The sequence below is a fragment of the Monodon monoceros genome, unplaced genomic scaffold (genome assembly GCF_005190385.1).
Source record: "Monodon monoceros isolate NGI ecotype Baffin Bay Population unplaced genomic scaffold, NGI_Narwhal_1 Super_Scaffold_19, whole genome shotgun sequence".
Classification (NCBI taxonomy): Eukaryota; Metazoa; Chordata; class Mammalia; order Artiodactyla; family Monodontidae; genus Monodon; species Monodon monoceros.
In genome coordinates this window covers 59,818,930-59,826,905 of record NW_021703775.1, presented here as the reverse complement: position 1 = coordinate 59,826,905, position 7,976 = coordinate 59,818,930, and the positions used below count along the sequence as shown (strand labels likewise).

Genomic DNA, 7,976 nt, shown 5'->3' with positions numbered 1-7,976 from the left:
CCACAAATCCTGATCTCGAGTCTGTTTTAGGGCTCTTTACAAATCCTTGTTACTCCTTTAGCAATCCTAACGTGCTGTGGTTTGTCAGATAAATATTTCTTTCCATTAGAGCTGAAATTGTTATCAACAGAAAATCCATCTTGTTGAGTAATTTGCTGGGGGGAGGGAGAGATGATGTCATCATGGTCATATGGTACAAAGTCACTGAATTCTGTACACACACACACACACACACACACACACACGAGTTATTTATAAAGAGTCTAATTTAGCCAAAGTGTCATTTAATAATGAATAAAGCATCTCATCTCTATTTGTTCAGTTACAGTCCACGTAGTTAAGACAAGAGATATAAACTAGAATTAAACTGTTTTCAATTTTTTATTTTAAATTGAAACAAAATGCACCACCGTACCCGTGCTTTCTATTCTCACCCCTGCTGCATCCTCACATCTTTTCTTTTTCTTGTGTTTTAAATGAAAATGTTTCACACGCCTTCGGTCAATCTAACAATAATCAAAAAATGATTCTGGATCAACACACACAAAATTGGGGGAAAGAAGTAGTTTATTGGAGTCCAGGCAAATCACAAGATAAAACAGAAGTCAGTGTATTGGCGAGTTAGCGATTTAGTTTATTTTATTTTGTTTCTCTATATTCAGAGGCTAGCAAAATTACTCCTGAATTTCTGGATGTTAAGAGTCTAGAATTATTGAAATCTGAATTTTTCTGTCTCGATAACTGACTGAAAATGAAGCAAAAATATTTCCCTTTATTTTTGTTTCAAAGGTTCAATGGAACCAATTTCACAGAAAACAAATATTGGAGAAACTAATACAATTCTTCAAGGCATCCTGCTGTTTCTTAGAAGTTCCCAAACCTCACACCAATATTCCCACGTGATCAGTTTCAAAATGACCTCCTTTTATCCTGCCCCATGACTGGAAATCACCTTAAAATTCAATATGGGAGGATAAACTTTCCTGGTTCAATTTCCCAAGTGTCTTAATTGTAATTTTATCCAATTTGTTGGTAGCGACTCCCAGGAGCTGCTCAAGGACACAAAAGCTGCCCTTTTTATCCCTGCCTGCTTGTCCCCCTCTCCTTGCATGGAAGCTCTGTAATAAATGAGGAACGCACAACTGTGCTGGGTGGTTACATCTGCTCATGATTCCCTCTATGCGCTTGCTTTAGGAAGGCACTGGAGAATCACTGAGAAGCAGAGCAATTTCTTACCCATTAGTTTGTAAGAATCCCCCTGCCCCGACATGATTTAAAACATGAGCATCATGACCTCGATATTCTCAGAAGGTATTAGTCTCCCTGCCTCTCTTTCAGGGAAGTCCTGAGTTACTTTCTTAGAAAGAGTGGATGCATCTAAAAGCTAATAGTTCTGAGTATAAGCTTGAGTACATGTCTGAACTCTTGACTTCAGGTCAAGCTAACCTAAAAAAATAAGAAATTCAATCTTGTCCTATTTGTGAGCCCTGATCGGGTCTGACACCACTGAGGAGAGTTTTTAAGTTCAGAGATTGGCACTAGCTGGTACCCATGCACTGGGAAGGAGTCCACACAAGCTGGTCGCCCAGGCTGATGGTTAGAGACAAAAGCCCCTCTCTACTAAAGCTGCAGGTGCATGAGCCAGAAGTAGTCTAAGCTCCTATCCTAAGTAAAATGACTCAGGTTAAAACTAAAGAGATGCATCTGAATAGGTCATTGATGTAAGGAGATCCTGAGGTAGGAAGCAGAGCCTGGATTGAAAAGAGAGCAAGGTAAGCAGGAGGGTGTTCGGAGAAATTGCATAGACAGGTTTTTATACATCCTCAGTAATGCATTGGGTGGATGGGCAGGATTTATTTAAAAGTCCGTGGATGGAGCTGACCTCACCACATGAGAATGCCTCCCCTAGCAGGGCTGGGTCTGAGTTTTCCAAGGCTGGTGCACTCCTAAGTCAGAGGTACATCCTCATGACTGTTCTTCAGGCTCTACCCTTTACTGCGGATGCATGAAATGGGGCCAATGGAGCTGAGGAACTCTTTCAAGCACATTTGGGCTGTTTCAGGGAAATCAGCACTAATTATTAGGTTCCAGTGTAGTGGTGGAATTTCAGCAGAGAGGCCAGGGCTGGTGTGGACACACATGAGGAAGACTGATGGAGTCGGCTGCCACAAGTTCATCCCATTGTTCTCCTCCCAGGCAGCTGGTATCCATAGGTCAGAAGAAAGAGGTCAGAGGGCAAGCTGAAATTCTACCAACTACTAGAATAATGGTGGTACCAGGAGGTGCAGAAAGAAGTGACTCAGTGTTTTCGGTGGAGGAAAGCAGTGGAGTTTTATATGGGAAATCCACAGCGGCTACTGAGTAGAACAGTTGTGTGGTCTTTAAAAGATACAATTATGAGTGTACTTCTCTCAGACCAGACTGACATGCTCACTCTGACCATTGGTCTATAAATTTTGGAAAGGTGAATGGAGCTATAGATGAACAGCCTCCTCCAAACTGGGATTTAAGTGGTCGGGTTATATTAGGCCCTAAAAGACTTCCTTGATAAATAGGGAGGGTATCAGGGAATGGTGCCCTGGTGGGAAGGATCAGGATAGGGAGTAAGCCCTAAATTGGTTTCTTATGGAGGATGCCTATATCAGTCAGGGCAGGCTAGGTTATGCTGCAGTAAAAATTACCCCCAAATCTGAATGGCTTAAAAGAAGAAATTTCATTTATCATTCAGGGTGTTTGTCCCTTAGGGATCTGCTGGGGGCCCTACTCCATTTACTTTCACTCAGGAACCCACACCAAGGGAGATTTAATCTGTGTGCTGCCATGTTTGCTCTGGCAGGAAAATGAGAACACAGCAAATCATGCACCAGCCCTTAAAACTCAGCCCACAGTTGACATTTGTCATTTCTGTTCTCATTTCATTGATTACAGCAAGTCACGTGGTCACACCTAACCCTAAGAGGGCAGAGAAGTGCAAGTTGTCCATGTGCCCAAAGGGAGGACTAAAAATATTTCATGATCAGCACTAATGATTACCAAAATGTCCACATCACTAAGATGGTATCATGACCATGAGAAGGGAGGGGGTTGGTCTGAAATGATGGTGTGTCTGAACAGTTCACAGTTTGCTGGATATGTGGCGCTAGCTCAGCACTGCCACCATCACCACCCAACCCCCACCTCAGTCCTCTCCTTGACCTGGGTATTTTAGGTGTCAATTTCTGTAATAGGTGAATTAATGGTGCCCCAAAAACACACATGCCCTAATCCCTAGAATCTATGAATATGTTACTTTATATGGCAAAAGTAACTTTGCAGATGTGATTAAGTTAAGGATCTTGGGATGCGGAGATGATCATGGATTATCCAGGTGGACCCAATGGAATCACAGGGGCCCCTATAAGAGGGAGACGGGAGTGTACGTTAAAGAAAAAAAAAGAGATTTGAGGATGTTACACTGCTGGGTTTGAAGACAGAGGATGGGGCCACAAGCCAAGGAAAGCAGGCAGTCTCTAGAAGCTGGAAAGGGGAAAGAAATAGAGTCTCTACTAGAGCTTCCAGGGAGAACATGGCCCTACCTACACCTTGATTTTAGCATAGTTAGTGTGTCTCAGACTTCTGAACTCCAGAACAGTAAGAGAATAAAATTGTGTTGTTTAGATTACCACTAAATCTGTGGTAATATGTCCAGTAGCAAGAGGAAACGAATACAATGTCCCAGAAAATGTGATATAAGAGGAAAGTCCTCAGACAGAGTTTGGAATGGGCAAAGTTAGATGACAGGAAGCATTGTTGCAAAGCTGTAGTGTTGGTACATGATGAGTGTGAATTTCATGGCCACCACTCAAACCCATTGACCTGGGAGGGCAGGCGGCCCCAACTCCAAAGGTATCCCTAATAAAAGAACTTGGTCCTGTCACTTAATTATGTTTTAAATGAGTAAAACACAACCCCACATGTGCAGAAACATGAATTCCTTCTTGCTTTTCTTCCTCCTAACTTTTCCCTCTCCACACCTCCCCTGCTCTCAGCTTCAACTCCTTTCCATTTCAGCTGAACCAGCAGCAAATGCCAATACTGAGCAAGGTAGTCATGATTTTAAACACCTTCACTTGCAGAGCATAGCATCATTCCAGGACGATCATAGGGTCAACCACACACCCAAAACTTAAATCTGCTCTACAACTTCCATTCCAGGTTAATGTCTACACGTAAAACGGAGTTAGGTTTTAGACTCCAAAAACTATAAACAGTGTTTTACTATGTGCAGGGATGTCACTTACAGCTGTACAGATTGTGCACAACACAGTCCTATGGGGACACCATGCCAACAGGTCCATGTCAATGGTGCTTCCAAAAATTCTGCAGTCCACAACTCACACAACTGTATGTGGCAGCCTTACACTCTACAAATACCCATTCAGATATGTGAAAAGTGGGTGAGATGTAGGACAATTCTTCACTGTGCGGAACCATCCCATCTATCTAGCATCTGTGGCCTCTACCCATTCTATAACAGTAGCACACCTCAATCATTCTGACAACACAAAACACTCCACAAACTTACAAACTGCTCCTGTGGAACAACAGTGCATTCATGCTTCATTTCTCTGATCTCATCTTTTAAGCTCTCATTCTTGCACCAATGACACCAATCTTCTTGATATTCTTTTAACAGTCCATGTTTCCTCCTTCCTCAAGAGTCTCTGCAACTTATTTCTCTGGGATGAACACTCTGAGGCTTAACATCTCCAAACTCTCCTTCACTCCCTTCATACCCCTGCCCAAATGTCACCTTATCAAAAAGTCCTTCTCTGGCCACCCTATATAAGATAGAAATCCCACACCTACCCCAGCACTTCTTGCCCCTCTTATTTTGCTTTATTTTTCTTAACATCATGATCACTCTCTATAGCGCTTTTACTGAGTTATTTATTTTCTGTATCCCTTCACTAGCACTTAAGTTTCATAAGGCCAGGAACTTGACCTGTTTCATTCACTGTTATACCCCCAGCACCTAGGACAGTGCCTTCCTTGCCCTAGCCATTCAATAATTATTTGTGCCATGAATATTACATGGTAACAACTTCACTCATGATAGCATATGCTCAGTAACACTCCTTTTCCCATTTATCCAAGTCAATGAATTCAATCACTTCACTTCCCTCCTTCCTATTCATAACTTGAGTTGCACTGCCCAAAGTAAAAAAAGATCAGATAGTCAGCAAGTCCTATCTTAGAACATTATATCACATTGATGGTTCTTGTATGAGGGGATGAATGCAGAGTAGTTTTCAGATAAGAAGTTGTGTGTTTTCACTAAGTTCATTTAACATAAGTATGCTCTCCATACAGGTCTGGAAGACAAAGATAAAGATAGAAATTGGGCATGGCATGACACAAGGAACTTGACAGGCATTATCACATTTCATCTGTACAGCCATCTTGTAAAATAGAGAAAACTAAAGCTATTTCACCTAAGAGAAAACAAAGGTTCAGTGATAATAAGTTAATACCAGAGCAGAATTAAACACCATGCCTGTCTGACTGTAAAATTTATGGTCATTTTACCCCATCACTGGAGCGAGACAATGAAATATGCTGAACACAAGTGCTATTTCCTCAAGATTTGAGCATCATTTTAAGGGTCACAGTTTATTTTAAAAAAAAAATCCTAGATTCATTTTCAAGAATATTTATTTTATGCTCGTTTATGGACAATATCTGGAAACACTTGAGAAATGAGGTCAACTCCCCCTTATCTTTAGACAAATTATACAAGATTTTGGCTCACTCATGGCAAATTTTTGTTTAAAGCCAGTTTATTAACCAACAGCACCTACTCTGCTTAATGAATTGCTTTCTTGATATTATTGACAGTCTGTACCCTACCTACTTAATTACTGCGTTCTAAAATAATCAATGTCTTTTGTCTTACCGAGGCCAAAACCAAGACAAATTATGAGACAGAGAGATGCTTCTGTGCTCCTCCCATCCCTTCCTTGTTAGGATCTTGCTAGAGGAGAACAGAGAAACAAAAGGAAGATAGACTGCAAGGAGAACTGCTTACTCAACAATAGGTCTGACATGTAAAGGTCAATAACCAGAATCCTAGTAGGGCATCCCAACAGCCAATGTTCAGCTGGCTTTGGACATTGGCTATTGGGAATCTTAGAAGTCAAAGAAGTATTAATCACTTCCTTGTGCACCACATTGAGTGGTTTCTATATTATTATTTAATGCTCACAATACGGGAATTTACTGCTAGCTCTAATTTACAAATGAGATGTTGAAAACCTTCACTAAGCTTAGATATAAAGGAACTAGAATCTCACCCAAGTATATCTGACTCCAGGGCCCATGTCCTTCACCACTGAACTATGGTACAGGACAGGAGCATTCCACGTCAGAGAAGGCAGGAGTATGTCAATTTCCAGTGCCAGTCTGTAGAAGCAGGACCTTTGGCTCATGGCTAGACAGAAAAGGGCCATGATCTACACCCTGAGGTAAGAGTAGGACACAACCAGGTGCGCCCAGGCCTAGCTAAGTATACCAGAGCCCGGTAAACATATAATCTGTGATCCACAGGTCAATGAGTCTCACTTCAGGTAAAGTGCTGCTCACGGCATCTCTAAAGCTTTTGGATGAAACTGTACACAAGGACCTAACTGCAGAAAAAATATTGCGGAAGAAGACCTCATAGTCCAACAAAAATTATCAAGACTCTTAAACATAAAAAACATTATCTACTTCCTTCATTCTACTAATACTTCTCTTTTTCTGAATAACCCCCAAATAAAATGGTTGCTGTATTCATTTTCTATGTGCAATACAGAAAATCATCTTAAACATATCCCTCTTCTAAACCTATAACCCTGAACTACAGATGAGTTAATCAAGGTGCTTTCCTGTTAGCAATCAGCTTACACCATCACCAGATTTACCCCTCAACAGGATACTTCTCTGGTTACCTCTGCTTGGGTCCTCCTGTTCTGGCCCTTGCCTCACAGATACAATTGAAACCAAGAGGATTTCAGGGAAAGCAAAGAAACATTGTGAGCCAGACAGCTCTAAGAATCAATCAAGTAATGCTCCCATGCCATTGTAAAGCAATTATACTCCAATAAAGATGTTTAAAAAATAAAATAAAATAAAAGCTGATGCAAAAAAAAAAAAAGTAATGCTCCCATGGAGCAACATGACCCTCAGTCTGAACACTGAATGTACAGTCTAGTCAGTCCACAGGTCTTTAAAAAATATTTTATTTTATTAAAGGTCTTTACAGAGTAACATCCAGATCCAGCTGCCAAGGACACCCTATTATGCTAGGAGTACTGGCTGGGGCATGGTAAGTAGCTCCAGCTTCCCACCCTTCTCTTCAGAGATGGGAGTGGTGGGTGTTATCTCATTTGGGGGTTCCACAATGCTCACGAGTTCAGGAAGGGGCTTAAGGCCAATCTTACCACTTGGGTCCCAAGGCAGCATGACCTTCACTTTGATGCCCAGCACACCCTGACTGTGTAGCACGTGGCACATGGCAGTGTCAACATAGTGGTTAACAGAGTCCCAGATCATCAGGCCATCCACAAACTTCATGGATTTAGCGCTATATCCTCAGAGTTTCCCAGTACCATGACTATGCAGGCTTTAGCCCCACATTCCATGATGAACGGCAGCATATCACAGCAGGCCCTCCTCCACACAGCAAGTCCTCCTAGGAATCTGTAATACAGAGACTCTGCCTGGGCAATAGCACACAGACCTCTTGTGGCCACCTTTTCAGTATAAAGCTCTACACTGCCCTCAGGGAAGCTAGATCTTTTCTGAACCACAGCAGTCAGATTTCTGTCATGGCTGTTGTAACTCAGAACTCCATAGTATCCATCTTCAGCCAGCTCCTGAGTGAGAAACCCATTCAGTTCAGCTTTGAAGATATTATCGGTGACAAACTTCCTCTCCTTGGAAATTTGCACCACCAT

The 7,976-nt window shown here is 41.8% G+C and overlaps 1 pseudogene; it reads right to left on the bottom strand.

Annotated features, from left to right (window-relative positions):
- Positions 1-7,317: 7,317 nt before the first annotated feature.
- On the bottom strand, positions 7,318-7,976 carry LOC114900851 (annotated as a pseudogene).